At 38.1% G+C, this 16,289-nt stretch overlaps 1 long non-coding RNA gene across 1 annotated transcript in view; it reads left to right on the top strand.

Annotated features, from left to right (window-relative positions):
• The window catches only part of LOC138145453 (uncharacterized), a 136,708-nt gene extending 121,986 nt beyond the window's left edge, over nt 1–14,722 (top strand). The window contains exon 3 of the long non-coding RNA XR_011164233.1: nt 14,325–14,722. This is a non-coding gene — a long non-coding RNA (uncharacterized lncRNA). The remainder of the gene's footprint in view (nt 1–14,324) is intronic.
• Nucleotides 14,723–16,289: the final 1,567 nt, after the last annotated feature.

The raw sequence follows: 16,289 nt of genomic DNA, 5'->3' as shown, positions 1-16,289 counted from the left end.
TGATGGTGATGATATTGATGGTGATGATGGTGATGATGATGATGATGGTGATGGTGATGGTGATGATGATGATGAGGGTGATGATAGCAATGTTGATGATTAGTGAATATTTATATGATGACTTAAGATTTGTAGATCATGTTACATATTTCATTTCCTTTCATCTTCATCACAATCCTATAAGGCAGGTGCTATTATTCCTACTTCACAGATGAAAAAAACTGAGATTAGGAGAGATACATGACTTGCCCAGGGTCACACAGCCAGTAAATGTTTGCAGCAGGATTAAGTCTGGCATGTAGAACCTTGCTACCTAGCAGTCACCACAACCCCTGTCATCATACTTAAATGGCCTTAGGGAAACTGTCTAACCCCTCTGGGCCTTGGTTTCTTTCTCTTCAAAATGAGAGAATTCAACTTCAAGTTTATTTTGCAATGAGAATGATAGAATATTAGAGTTAGAAATTTATCTAGCCCAACCCCCACATTTTACAGATGAGAAAACTGAGGCTTGGACTTATGAAGTCATATGCTAGTTGGGAGTTATGATATCTGTATCACAGGGCTATCACTCTGCCTAAATGAGAAGGAATTTGACCTCATGACCTAAACAAAACCAACAGTGTACTGGATTGCCAAGCAATTGCCTGAGCTATCTGTGAAAATATGAAGACAGAGCATTATTTATCCATGAATCTTCCAGCTTTTTTCCCAGACATTTACTTGTTAAGGAAAGAGACTATCAATACGTGGGGCGTATTGTACTTGAGCTTCCTTCCCAAGGAAACCCACACATTGGTATCCAAAATAAATGCTTTGACTTGGTCCAGCGTAGTTAATGAGAGGGCAGGAGTAAGGGGGAGAGAAGGGACTCTGAGAACTGAAAATACAGGGAGAATTTTGTTTCATTTGGCCATCACCACAATATGTCCTGCCCAATTCTCCATACCCAAGGGGTTTCTCTAATTAGGATAATCTTCTAAAATGTTGGAAACAAAATATGAAATTGGAGCCTTTCAAAGGATCCACCATTTAAATAGCAAATAAGGGCATGTTACTGATAGCGGGCCAGATTTTCTCCTGAGGTAACTCTGTGGGAAAATTCAAGCAACCAGACTGTCCATAAATTTCCTCAAATTTAAACTCACCTGCAGCATTGCCTAATCCTTTCAACTTTGCCTCGATCACCAATGGAAATGATTTGTTTTTGAAAGAAGCAAGTCACTTTTTAAAAATGCTTTTTTCAATGAGCTTCAAAAAAAGATCCCTCCAAAAGAAAACAAAACAAACAAAAAACAAATCTTTTAGTGAACCCAGCAATATAGTATGGTAGACAGGGCACTGAATTTGCAGTCATTGGACATGGGTTCAAAACCTGACTCTATTTCTCCCTGTGTGTCCTTATGTAAGTAACTTGATTTCTAGGGGCTTTCCTTTATAAGATGAAAGAGTTAGACGAGAGTAGCGATCTCTAAAGGGAGGGAGTGGAGGAAGGGAAGGAGGGAGGGTCATGATATGGGAAGATGAGTTACTCCAGTGATAACTACCTATGGGTCTCAACTTCAACACAAAAGACCTGACATAGGACAGGTATTTATTTCCTCCCCATAAAAGAAATGCTTAAAATACAACAGACTTATAAATACTCATTAGCAATTGACTCAAAACATGAAATAATCACCTATAACTCCTTTTGTACTTTCCAGTGAGATTGATACATAAAACATGAAAACAAAACATTTCATAGGCATTTTCTTAAACCTATACCTATGTCCTATCATTCCTTTTACACCATGTGTTATCTCTCTCAACATTCTAAAATTAATTAACCACTAAGATGAATGGACAAACTAAAGCGAATTTTCAGCAATACGGGAACATTGGATCATAAAGTTAAAGCTTTGAGGACCTTCAGAAAGTTCTCCCTAATTTTACAAATGAGAAAATTGAGGACAAGAGAAGTAAATTATTTTGGCCAATGTTATGGCTATAATAACTGGTAGAGCCAGAATTAGAATTCAAGTCAAGTCAACAAACATTTATTAAGTACCTACTATGTGTCATGTATTATGCTAAATTCTGGTGACACACAAAAAGTCATCCTCCCATAACAGATACAGCATTTCTTTCCACTGATTATATTAGCCTTATATTGTAAGGATGCAAAGAAGCAGAGGCAAAAATATCAGAAGGAAGTATGCTGAGACAATATCAACGGTCGTATCAGAGTCAGGTTTGGAATCTTTTCAAAACACAAATAAAATGGAGAGTCTGCACATCAGATTTAAAGAAAGGAAAGGAATTAACCCCAAATCCCACACATTATAAGCAAGAATTCCTTACTTTGTAGAAGAAAAAAAGTAAAGCACGGGAAAGGACAAAATGACTTGCCTGGAAGGGTGACAGTTTGCTGGTGTCTTTCCAGTCTTTTCAGCTGTATTTGACTCTCTGTGACTCCATTTGGAGTTTTCTTGGCTAAGATACTGGAGGGGTTTGCCATTTCCTTCTCTAACTCATTTCACAGATGAGGAAACTGAAGCAAACAGGGCTAAGTGACTTGCCCAGGGTCACACAGCTAGTAAGTATCAGATCCTAAGTAAGTAAGATTCAGTAAGCCAGATTCTAACTTAGGTCTTCTTGACTCCAGGCCCAGTGTTCTATTGATTGTGCCACCTAGCTGACCCTTAAGAAAGTCTGCCCTTAAAGGAGCTTTTGTTGTTCAGTCATGTCCAACTCTTCTTGCCCCTATTGGAGGTTTTCTTGGCAGAGATTCTGGAGTGCTTTGCTATCTCCTTCTCCGGCTCATTTTACAGAAATGCCTTGATGACAGTTTATCTTTGTGCAAATTTTAGATGTCCACAAAGCATATTGCTTAGAAGACCCCTGTTGGGTAGGCAGAGGTATTATTGGGTTTTTTTCCTCCTTTATAGAGAGGAAACTGAGGACTGAGAGGTGAAACAGTTCATGGTCATGTAGTTAATAAGCATTGGAAATGAAATTCAAATCCTAACCTTGAAATCCACATCCATTACACAATCTACCATTCCATGAACTGCCTCTCATGATCTTAGTCAAACAATGGAAGAATCCAGCTCTGAACTGGGCAAATACTGAGTGCTCAATAAACACTTGATTATTGATTATTACTGGTGTCATAGACTCTCTTTGTTAAGTGACCCCATTGAGTTTTTGTGTTGGGTTCAACACCAAACTATTCCAGAGAACCACAGGCTGTCTTGACCCAACTTCAGTCATCTTTTTGCTCAGCATAAGAGGTTTTTTTGCTTCTCTCATTTAATTTCATGGTGAGATTCAATTTAATTCGGCCACCATTTGAAAAATGCATAGAGCACTGTATTAGGCACTAAGGATTGATAGATATAAGATCAAATAAAGGTAAAGGCAGCTGAATGGTGCAGCAAGGCCTGGAGCCAAGAAAACCTAGGTTAAAATCCGGCTTCAGATATTTACCAACTCTTTGATCCTGGGCAAGTCATTTAACTTTTTTTGCCTTAGTTTCCTTAATTGTAAAATAAGGATAATGATAGTATCTGCTTCCCAGGATTATTGTATCAAAGGAGATAATAATTGTAAAGAGCTTAGTACTATTCCTGGCCCATAGTAAGCATTGTATAAATATTAGTTAGAACAAATACAATACCTGCCCTCATAGAGTTTGCAATCTGGTATCTCTGCCTTAGGATTTTGGTCTCTTAAATTAATAGCAAACCAGGGAATTCTCCTGTTGTGAGGACTATTGTTTAGTCTCCTTGACACCACACTTCCCCCTCTGGCCCTCCCAACAGTCCTTCTCCAGCCATGCATGTCAGTGTCCAGGGCTCCGGTTACATCATTCCCCATTCTTGTTCTCAGGCTTCCCTTAGATTAGATGTTTATTAAGTGCTGGCAGGTGGACAATATTTATAGAAAAGCGATTAAGAGTGTAAAATGTGGGCATTCCTAATTTATTGAGGAGGGGGGGTTGCTTTCTTTTCTCCTTATAAGGATAGACAAACACTCTCAGGATGTCCAGGCTTTTCAGGCCCCAACTCCCACGTTGGTGGGCCTCTTGGCCTCCATTGGTCTATTTCCTTCAATGTGCTGTCTACTGTCTACCCTTCCTACACCCCATTTTTTAAACAATGGTTATTTCCCCCTCCCCCATCATTGCGTGGCCCCTAAAGGTCAATAAGACTTCACGGATAGAGCCATTCTGTTGAGGGACGAGCCAGCGGCTTGTGAATGAAGACGCCTTTGTGAACTCCCAGGGACCTGCTGAGTTTTCTTTCAAAACTACCAGTGGGACAAGAAGCTTGGGAAAGCAAAGGCCTCTTCGGGAAACTGAAAACCCAGGCGTCCTGCCAACAAACCTGGCCTTGCAGTGGGGTTTGTCAGAATTGTGGCCAAGAAACAACCCTCTAGGAAACAAATGGGCTGTATGTGTGTCAGGGTGGAAGAGAAAGAAGAGGAGGAGGAGGAGGAGAAGGAGAAGGGCAGGTGGGGGCTGGGGAAAGAGGGGAGCCCAATGAATGGGGGTCTGCCCAACTGCATGTGTGGGGGGCTGCTGCTGCCTGGGGTTAAGTCAACAGTCTAACATAAAGGTGCCATAAAATAAATCATAGGGGAGAATAGCCTGGGGCTTCCAGCAGAGGAATTCAGCACCCAGGTCAGGAATGTATTCCTTTGCTTTTCATAGACAAGTGCGTATGTGCCAATGAATGCAGGGGAACAGTTTGCTAGACAGCACTTGGGGAGAGACATAAAATGCATAAGATCCTTAGCAAACTCAAACTCCCATCCATGACATGTAGATGGGGCCAGAATTTGGCACAAGTAATGGGAGTGAGGCTGAGGTTGTGCCCATGTTGTTTATAGGCATGATTGATGCCTACATTTCAGGAGCATCAGAAAGGTCTTCCTAGTCCCTTTCCTGCCCCACCTGAATCTCTCCCTTCTGTTAATGATGGCTGAAATTCTCTACTTAGATACTGATTTCTTTGAAATTGTATTTTTTTGCCCCAGAGTTAACATATAAAATAGAAATCCCTCTAGGACAGGGATTCTTATTGTGTAGTGTTAGTGAAACCAATGCAATCCTTAGAATAATAATTTAAATTCATAAAATATATAGGATGCCAAAGAAAACCAGTTATCTTAAAATATAATTATGGATATTAAATTTTTAAAAGTTTACATAATTCTTAGGAAATTAACTATGAAAGGTTTAACAAAATAAAATACAAAACAACATAGATAATTTTAGCTTGTGATTTTCTAAGTTATTATGAAGCCTGCAGGGAACCATTTCTATTTGAGTTTGATACCATTGCTCTAAGAAATATCATATATTAAGCCTTTTATCTTTTAGCGAAGGTATAGATGGATTTTATACTGAGAATGGGTTTCACTGATGTAATAGAGTATGTGAAGATGTTATGTAACTAATGCTAGAGGTCAGGGAATTGTTCAGGGGACCTAAGGGACTTAAGAAGACCCCATTCTATATTGTCCTACATTGTGTCAAGCCAGCTCTGATTCTACAATATATAGTATGTAGAATGTACTCTGTCTAGACATAAATATGAAAAGCCAGGCTTGGATATATGCTCACTGAGTATTATGTGATGCTAAAATATAATAATTTTAATGTTTTTATAGCTTCTTGTGACTACAAAGTTTTTTTCCACACCATCTTTTAAAAAAAACTAATTCTGAATATAACTACCCCCCAAAGAGAACATTTCTATATACAAAATAGAACAAAAAAGGATTATATGTAAAATTACAAATCCCTCTTATGTACATCTTGCTTTAAAAAAAGTAATAAATTCAACATGTAACTTTCAAGTCTGCCCTGATTTGTACATCTTTCCTTCCTTCCTTCCTTCCTTCCTTCCTTCCTTCCTTCCTTCCTTCCTTCCTTCCTTCCTTCCTTCCTTCCTTCCTTCCTCCTTCCTTCCATCTCTCCCTCACTGCCTTCTCCTTATATATTCAATCTCTCTCTGACCAACACCGGAGGGCTTAACTGCCCCATTTTCTACCTGAGCTGATTCACCCTTCCTTAAGCAATTTGTTGTTTCCCTACTCCTGGAGGTTCACCATATTGGCACTGAACTTGGTACCAAAATTCTTTATCCCTTTGCAGTTCAGAGCTCAAGAGAACTGCCAGCCTTAGTTCTCCCCGTGGCTGGAATTACAAACCTGTGTCACTATTCTCCACTATATGCATTTTTAAAAGGTAGGTGCAGTATAGATATTGCCATGACCATATTACAGATGAGGAAACAAATGCTCTGAGAAATGAAATAACTTTCCTCTGATTATACAAATGGTATGTATCAGAGGCAGGATTCCAGCCCAGGTCTTGCCCTTTATCTCCTACTCTGTATAGGCTGCCTCTCATATTATTATTTTTGGGGATCACTATACTCATTCTCTTATTTGGTAGGCATAAGTTTTCTGGAAATGACGTTTCTACCCTAGCCCAGATATCCCCCAAAGAAAAAAATCCACATCTTAGTTACCAGAACCATAGCCACAAGGCACATGGAGTATCTACCTAGCTATAGTCCAACTCCAAAACTATGATCACAGACATGGTTAAATTTTTGGGAAATTGTCCTTGCTTCTTTGACATTCTTTCTGTCAAATTCATTTGACAGTCTTTATTTTTCTGACGTCCCATTTTACTTTAACATAAGTATCATGGCTTGTAACTTCATAGACCTAAAGTTTCTTAGAGCCAAAAGGGGCCCCAGGGACCATTTTGTCTTATCCATACCTGAACCATGAACCCTTGCAACAACAAGTCAGTATTCAGACTTCACATGAATGTTCCCAGTGACAGAGAGTCTGCTTTTCAAAGCAGTCCATAACACCTTGGGGCAGCTCCACTTACTGAGGAATGTATCCTTACATTGACCCAAAATGTACTGCCGTGATCCTCTACACAACTGTTCGTCAATTGCCCCTAGGTCTTTGTTCAAGCTGTGGGTCCCTGTGTCTGGAATGCCTTTCCTTGTCTCACAATCTCTGGTTCCTGTCAAGGTTCTGTTTAGTTGCTACCTACTACAGGAAGACCTCCGGGATTGTTCCAGGTCTTTGTGCTTTCTTCCTATTTCCTTTAAATTGCTTTATATTTGCTTTGTGTAGACTTTGTATTTACATATTCCTGCACATGTTGTATTCCCTCACCTCCACCCCTACTCCCAGACATGCTCACCAAAGTATAAGTTCCTTGAGGGCTAGAAATGTTTTCATTTTGTCTTTCTATCCCTAACACCTCGTACTGAGCCCTACTCAGAGCAGGTGCCTAAGAGGTGTTTATTGAATCAAATGGAATTGAATGTCTCCTTGATGGATTGTAAAAATGAGGAGTTTCTGTGAAATGGAAAATTCATTGACTCTGACGTTTTCTCCATTCAGAGAAATGACTTGAACTTACTATGCGGAGAGAGAGAGAGAGAGAGAGAGAGAGAGAGAGAGAGAGAGAGAGAGAAAGAGAAGAGTTATTTTTTTCTTATTAATATAATTTTCCATGTCCCTTTAAATCAAAAATTAGGTCTTCCTGACATGAAGGGATTTTGAAAACATTATTGAAGTAAGTTCTTTTCTGGGGCTGCTGGCCAAACATAGAAAGTTTCCTCCCTTGGGGATAATGTTTCAGTGTGTTATGAGTGACAGAAAGCAGAGGGTTATAGCAGAAAATTATACACATACTAAACTTGCATGTTGGTTACCCCAGGGGTTGAATTCTGGAATTCAGACAGTTTCTTAGATTTTATCCAATCTGTCTCCGTATTTTTCACCTGGGAAAACTAAGACATAAAGAATACTGTGGACATTTAGCTCAACTGGGATGAAGAAAAAAAGAAAAGAAACGAACATTTATTAAAGCACCTACTATGTGCCAGGTACTGTACAACTATTATCTCATGCTTATAATTATCCTAGTATGTAGGTATTATTATTATTTCCATTTTACAGTTAAGGAAACTGAGGCATAGGAAGGTTAATTGACTTACCTATGATCACACAGCTAATAAGTATCTGAGGCTGGATTTGAATTTAGGTCTTCCAGACTATATTCTCAGTGCTCTATCCTCTGTGCTATCCTCTATGCTACTTACCTGCTGTCTCTCTGAAGAGGAATGAGGGCCAGGGTCTGCTCACTGACAAAGCTGAACTCTCCTAGAAAATACCCTACACATAGCTCATCTTCTCCCTTCCACTTTACCACTCCCAAATAGAGGGTGTAGGTGAATTCTCCATGTGGGACACTGAAAAGATTACCAGGTTTGGAGCAAGATGAACGTGGTTCAAATTCCACTGCTGGAACTTATCATATGTGAGACATGGAGAAAGTCACTTAACAGTCCTAGTCCTCAGTTTCTCCACCTGTACAATTAGGAGGTTGGAGTAGATAGTCTCTGAGGTTCCTTCCAACTCTACATCAATGATGCTAAATGTATATTCACTGTGACGGACAGAGAATGATATACCTTGCCCTATTCTAGAAAACCCTTTCCATTTCCCATTTACATGATATTATGTTTTACAAAGTAGTTTCCTCATAGAAACCCAGTGAGGGGGCTGGTTTAAGTGTTTTTATTCTCTTTTTACAGATGAGGGAACTGGACTGCATAGAATTTAAGTAATGTGCTCATTATCAGATAATAAGTATCTGAATTAAGATTCTAACCCGGTTGTCCTGATCCCACTAGACACAGTACTCTCTCCAGAACCCTGCATTGTTTGTTCCTCTCTCTCTGTCTCACTGCAACAGCCATTGTGCCATTTCTCATTACCAGTGCTCCCTACACTGCATGATGGCTTTGATTCAATTGGACATTTTCAAATTCACAGAATCACAAAATCTCAGTTACACAGGACCCCAAAGGCTACTTAGTCCAACGCGTATCTGGACAAGAATCCTCTTTATAATATCTCTAATGAATAATTGTTCAGTGTTTCCTTGAAGACTCCCAGTGTGAGGAAATGTATGACTTCCAGAGGCAACCCTTTCTACTCTTGTGCAGCTTTAGTTGTTGGAATATTTCTGCTTCTCTGAAACTTCCACCCATCATGCCTTATTCTGGTCTTTCAGGTCAAGCAGAAGTGGTCTAATCCCTTTTCTCCATGCCATCTCTTCATATACTTGAAGTGATAGTACCTCATATAAGTCTTCTCTTCTCCAGACTAAATATTCCCATTTCCTCCAAGTGATTGCCATCAGCTATGATTTCAGGAGCTCCAGCATCTTCATTCCCCTCTTCTGGATACTTTCTACCTTATCTATGTCCTTCCTAAAATAGTGTGTCCCACACTGAATGTTGTATTCCAGATGTCTCACCAGAGCAGGAAAGAGTGGGATAATCACCTCCCTAAACATAGACACTTTGATTTGAGTTTATTGATAGTTATATGAGATATTGATATGAGATTATGGGATTGACGATAAAGAGTGGAGCATGAGAATGGTCACTCCATTGGTTACTAAAATGACTGAAAGAATTGCAATACTGTCAACTTTTTTTTTTCACTAAATCAGGTTGAAAATTTCCCTTTGGACAGCTTCTTCTTTCATTCCTAGTATACAACTTCCAAGTTCAAACAAAAGAGAATCTGGTGATAAATCTAACAAAAATTACCTAAAAAAAGAAAGAAAATGATCTCTGACCACATGGGAATGCCCTTACCCCAGGAAACGTGTTTACAAGACAGGTGTGTTACCACAATGTTATGCCAAAATAAGGTCATGGGGAAACATTTTTTTTTCTGATGCTTTCATACTTTAAGTGAAAAGGATAAAAGAGAAAGGAACCAGCTACTGAACTATGGTAGGTGAGGATGGGAAAGGCACTAAGGTTGGGTCACATGTGCAGATGAAAGTTATTTTGCTCAGCTGAATCAAGCAAGTTAAATTCATAGATGATTAGAACTAGAAACATTAGAGATAATTTAGATAAAAATTTTCATTTTACACATGAATAAATGCAAAGCCCAGAGAGATCATGGTTAGCCCCAAATCATGCAGCTAGACTATGGCAGAGCTTAGGCTCAGCCCTGGATTCTGTGACTCTTTGTACAAGGCTCTTTTGTTTATGTTAACCCAGGAACATTCAATCCAAATTCAGTAAATGTCTATTGAGCATTTCTGTATTCAATAATGTGCAAGGCCTCATGCTAGGCACTGTGGGAGATACAGAAGTAGTGTTTTCCCTAAAGAAGCATATATTTTAGCAGGGAAGGTATATGACATGTGCAGAAATAACCATAATACAAGGAGAAATGTAATAAGTGCCAAGAAGAGAGTGGAAAAAAATGCTATGGAAGCTTATAGGAAGGTAATATCCATTTCTCCAAGAGAGAACAGGGAAGGCTTCCCAGGAGAGGTGGCCTTTGATCTCAATCTCAGAAAACAGGTAGGATTTTGATAGGAATCAGAAGAGGTCATACTAGACAAAGGGAGTGGGATAAACAAAGGCATGGAGGTGGAAATGTATAAGGCCTATTTAGGTGATGACCAAATAATCTAATTTATCTGGAATGTGTGCAGGTGGGGGTGGTCCTCCTTGATCAGTTCACTTGGGGCAGAAGGGATATCCGCCCACCCAGTGAGACTGTCAACAGGGCTCCCCTCCCCACCTTAGAATGATGGATGTTGTGGGGATAGGGAATTGGGGGTAAGGGTCAAGGCAGTAGAGGCAGATGAACCCAAGAAAAGAGACAGAAAACTCAGAAGTAGTTCCAGTAGTAGTAATTTTTATGCCATCTATTTACTTATCTGAAGAAGCATAATCCTTTATGCTTCTGGTTGTCCAGTCGTTCCAGACTTTGTGACCTCCTTTGGGGTTTTCTTGGCAAAGATTCTGGAGTGGTTTTCCATGTCCTTCTCCAGCTCATTTTAAAGATGAGGAAATGGAGGCAAACAGGATTAAGTGACTTGCCCAGGGTTTAAGCCAAATTTGAACTCAGGTTTTCCTGACATCAAGCCTGATGTTCTGTTCACTGCACCGCCTAGCTTAAGGCCTGTACTCTAGAGTAGAATTCTGGATGTCCCAAACACAGCTAAAGAGTCCCATTGTAGAGTATGTGCAGAGGACCTCAAATTCCCCAATTGATGGGCATGCCCCCAATTTCCAGTTTTTTGCAACCACATGAAGAGCTACTATATTTTTGTACACACAGGTCCGTTTTCTTTTTCTTTGATTTCTTTGGGATATAGACCTAGTAGTGGCATTTCTGGGTCAAAAGATATGCACAGTTTGGTAGCCCTTGGGGAATAGTTACTAATTGTTTTTCAGAATGTTTAGACCAGTTTGCAACTCTACCTATGATGCATTGGTTTCCTAATTTTACCACATCTCCGCTAGCATTTGTAATTTTCCTTTTCTGTCATGTTAGCCTATCTAATATGTAGAAGATGGTATATCAGAATTGTTTTAATTTGCATTTCTCTAATATGACTAGAGATAGTTTTGATTTCTCCTTCTGAAAACTGTTTATCTCCCCTTGACCATTTATTAATAAATGAAAGACATATACATTTGACTCCATTCTCTTTATATTTGAGAAATGAAGCCTTTTCAGAGAAACAAACTGCAATTTCCCCCATCTCACTGCACTCCTTGTTCCAGTTTCCTGTTTTCCTTCTAATCTTTGCTGTATTAATTTTGCTAATGCAAAACCTTTTTAATTCAATGCAATCAAAATTATCCATTTTATATCTAGTAATTCTCTCTATCTCTTGTTTGGTCATAAATTCTTCCATCATTCATATATCTGACAGGTAAAATTTTCCATATTCCCCTAAATTGCTTATGGTATCACACTTTGTGTCTTAATCATGCTCATTATGACCTTGTTATGTGGTGTGAGATGTTGGTTTATAACTAATCTCTTTCTATTCTGAATTTATGATGCAATGTCAAACATTTAGCCAAGGAAAAATATAAACCACTAAACAAATGTAAGCTAATTTTATAGTTAAATAGAGGTGGATAGAGCACCAGACTCACAATGAGGAAAACCTGAGTGCAAATCCAGCCCCAGATACTTACCAGCTGTGTGATCCTGGAAAGTCACTTAATTGCTACCTAACTCAATTTTCTCATCTATAAAGTGAAAATTATAATAGCATTTACCTGCCAGAGCTGTTGTGAAAATCATATTTGTAAAGTGCTTAGCACAGTGCCTAGCTAAGCATTATATGAAAAAGGTAGCTTTTGTTCTTCTTATTATAATATTAGGAAACATGAAATGATTGAATATTATATTATTATAATAAATATTATTATATTTATATATAATGTAAGTAATATATTATTTGTAATAATATATTATAATTATAATACATATAATATTGTATTTATATTCTATATAATAATATATTATAATGTAATAAATATTACAAATATAATACCTTTAATTCAATATTTATATTTATATGTTTTTTATTCTCACGGATTACTATAGGACTTTTTTCCCAAAACATTACACAGTTTACAATTTTACAGTGACATATAAATATTTTTGATACTTTACAACCTTGCTAGCCTTGAGTTTTCTCATTCATATTCATTTTACCAATTTGGAGGGTGTATCATTTTTTAAAATTATATGACTAATTTTTGAGAAAATTGAACACCTTTTCAATTAATTATTTCAGTTTGTGTACATTTTATTGTAAATTATCAATACATATACTTGGAGCATTCATTCAGTTAGAGGATAAATGTCTCCCTTGATAAATTTTCTAAGTTCCTCAGACTTTTTTTTTGTCTTATATTTGCCAAAACTTTTCCTTCACAAATTATTATAACTTTTCTTTTTATCTTGGTTGTCCTTTTGGTACTATTGAATTTTGAAAATAATCAAATCTATCTTCCATGTAACATTTATGTTTTTTTATTCCTTATACAATTGGTTAAAATTATATCCCTCCTAAAGAGAATGCCAACAATGAGACAACATATCAAACTCTATGTGATATGGCTGAACTATGCCCAAAGGGCAACCAAATCATGCATATCCTTTGACCCAACAATACCACTACTAGGTCTGTATAATAAATAAATACATAAATAAATAAATAGACAGATAGACAGACAGATAGATAGATAAATGAATGAATAAATAGATGAATAGATAAATGAAAAGATGATAGAATGTATAAATGAATGAGTTGATAAATAAATAAACAAATAATTAGTGAATGAATAAATAAACAAGTAAATAAAGGAAAAGAACAAACATGTACAAAAATATTTATAGCATCTCTTTTTTGCAATGTCCAAGAATTGGAAACTGAAGGGATGTTCATTAATCAGGGAATGGCTGAACATGTTGCGGTATGTGATTGTGATGGAATACTATTGTGCTATAAGAAATAGTGAACAATATGCTTTCAGAAAAATCTGGAAACACTTACATCAATTGATGCAAAATGAAGTGGCCAGAACCAGGAGAATATTTCTCATGGTAACAGCAATATTGTATGAAGATTAACTGTGAATAACAACTATTTTCTGCAATATAATGATTCAAGACAATTCTGAAGAATTTATGATGAAAAATGCTTTCCACCCAGAGGAAGAACCAAAGGAGTCTGAATTCAGGTCAAAGGATACTTTTAAAACACACACACACACACACACACACACACACACACACTTATAATTTTTTTTTCAGAGAACCCATTAAAGAACATTTACCAGCAAACCTCTGGTCTAGACTCAGAGTTAGCACTTGTTGGTTAATATCAATTTACAAGGATATGTCTAGTATAGTGCCCCATAAATCCCTGCTTATCTCTCTGTTGTTTAACATATTTTATCAGCATCTTAGATAAAAGTACTTCTTATACGATTCACAGATGTCACAAAGCTTGGCAGAATGGCTAACTTTTTAGAAGACAGACTAAGGATCCAAAAACATTCAATTAGATTTGAGCCAAATCTAATACAATGAATTTGAATAGAAATTAAAGTCATATACTTGGTTTCAAAAATCAAATTCATGAGGATGAGAATGAAGGAGTTCTTGATTAGATAGCAAACTCTCTCAACTTCATCTAATCCTCTGTGGAAGACATAGGCATGAACAGGGTATGGAACATGCTCTCTGCACCTTCTCCTTCCCCTGAAGGGCTTTATTACAGTGTACCAGCACACCCCATCCCTGTCCATGCTTTCTTCACCAGGATATACAGTTTAGAGTTATAGTTTACATCTTAATCTAAGATCTTTTTCTCCATTGAGAAGTTACAGAATTCACTAGATTTTATAAAAGAATTTCACAAAGTCTTTTATGTTTTTTCTTAGGGACAAGACAGAGAAATGCTACAAGACCCCTCAGGGGAAGAGCCATTGGAAAGGAGCCCACAATCTCTGCATACCAATGAGGAAAAGGGATGATCTGCTTTGGCTCCCTTGATTTCAGGTATAAAGGGATGATCTGCTTTGGCCCCCTTGATTTCAGGTATTATGGGAACTGTCTTGAGGACAGAGTTAATTCATTTTAGTGCTCTGCATTCATAAATGATTAACATCAACCTCAGATAAACAAGAGACATGTGATCCCCAGCAACTGTTTATATTGAAACTAAATTCTGTGGCTCCCTGGGGTGGGTAGGTGGCGCAGTGAGTAAACCTCCTGTAGTCAGGAGGACCCGAATTCGGTTCTGGCCTCAGACACTTAACACCCATACACACACATACACATACACACACACAGAACTAGCCCTGTAACCTTGGGCAAGTTACTTAAACCCAATTGCCCAACAAAAGGCAAAAAAAAAAAAAAACCAAAACAGAAACCAATTTATTCTGGGTGGCCAGGTAGCACAGCGAGTAAGAGCACCGGCCCCAAAGTTGGGATGACCTGGGATCGAATCCAGGCTCTGATACTTAGTACCCACCCAGAAACACCTGGCCATGTAACCTTGAGCAAGTTACTTAACCCCAATTGCTTTAAAAAAAAATTATGTGGCTCCCTCCCTGCGTTACTGTGTGTTTTGGGAGGCTTTAATTAAATATTTCAGTTAAAATAAGCCTGAAGTATGTAGCCAGAGACTCTTATCCCCATCCCCTATATAATTAGAAGTGTTAAATGTACCTTTTTGGACTTTTGGAAAGGAGAGAAATTCTTCATTATTCTGGTGGAGTTCAATTCAACCAATCTTTATTAAGCTCCTACTGTGTGGGGAGGATTTATAGAATTTGGATAAGATATAATGTTTGCTTATATTTAGCACCCCCCTACCAGGAGATGTAGCATGCAAGCAAATAATTTTTAACACACAATAATATAGAAATGCATGAGAAAGGAATGAATAAGATGCTATGTGAAGTCTGAGGGAAATGTCATCACTTACTAGGAGGATCAGGGAAGGCTTCATTGAGGTGGTGGCAGAAATTAAATTATGACCTTGGTTTTGTTGCTTCAAAGATCCCTTTGGAGCCTTGATCTCACTGACACCTGGCTCTTCCCTGATGGTAAAGCCTCCCCAGGCTCTCTTTCCAGCACTAGTTAGACTTTTACTCATTTCTGCCCTTCCCCATCCAAACTGGGTGAAGTCAGAATTTTGGAATACTTCTCACTCTCTATTGTCACTTCCAGGTTTTCCCTCTATCACTCTCCTTTAAGGCTCACACTCAATCCACGTCTACAATCCAATCAACCAACCTCTAGGACGTCTGCCTTCTTTTCTCAATTAATTCAGTGCCTGGCTCATAGTTTTTCTTTCATTTCCAACTCTTACTTTCATACTTCAGGATCCATATTGCTATTTCTTCAAAGTCCCCAGTGTCACAGGTCCTCAATTTACTTATTTCCTATGACCTATTCCTCCATTCTATCTCAGAGACACAGAGATGGTTATCCCCTTGATCTTGTCCTACCCCCCAAATAAACCACTTCCATGCTATGGAATTGTGAAATGCCCTTATCTGGCCACAATCTGTCTTCATTCCACCTCTCCTTTTGCCCTACAACCCCAACTTTGCTTTTGTCCTTACTGTGACTCCTCAGTTCTTTCCCAGTCTGTTATTCCTGTTCTAGCTATACTCCTCCCTTCCCCATCTTGACTCCTTGGTGAACCAGTTCAACTCACGTTGTACTCTCCTCTTGAGTCCCAAATCCCCTTATTATATTGCACATTTTGGATTACTCCTACTTAGATTCTGTTACCTTTTTCCCACTCACATGCTACTGAAATAAGATGGAAAAAAAATCATGAAAATGTGAACTGGGTCCACCACAAGTTTATGTTACATAATCCTAACTAG

This window comes from Petaurus breviceps, unplaced genomic scaffold, assembly GCF_028583685.1.
Source record: "Petaurus breviceps papuanus isolate PSGF00001 unplaced genomic scaffold, PetGlider_PUasm1.0 90740, whole genome shotgun sequence".
Taxonomy (NCBI): domain Eukaryota; kingdom Metazoa; phylum Chordata; class Mammalia; order Diprotodontia; family Petauridae; genus Petaurus; species Petaurus breviceps.
Note: the sequence above shows the minus strand (reverse complement) of the source record. Positions and strands in the feature narration are given on the sequence as shown.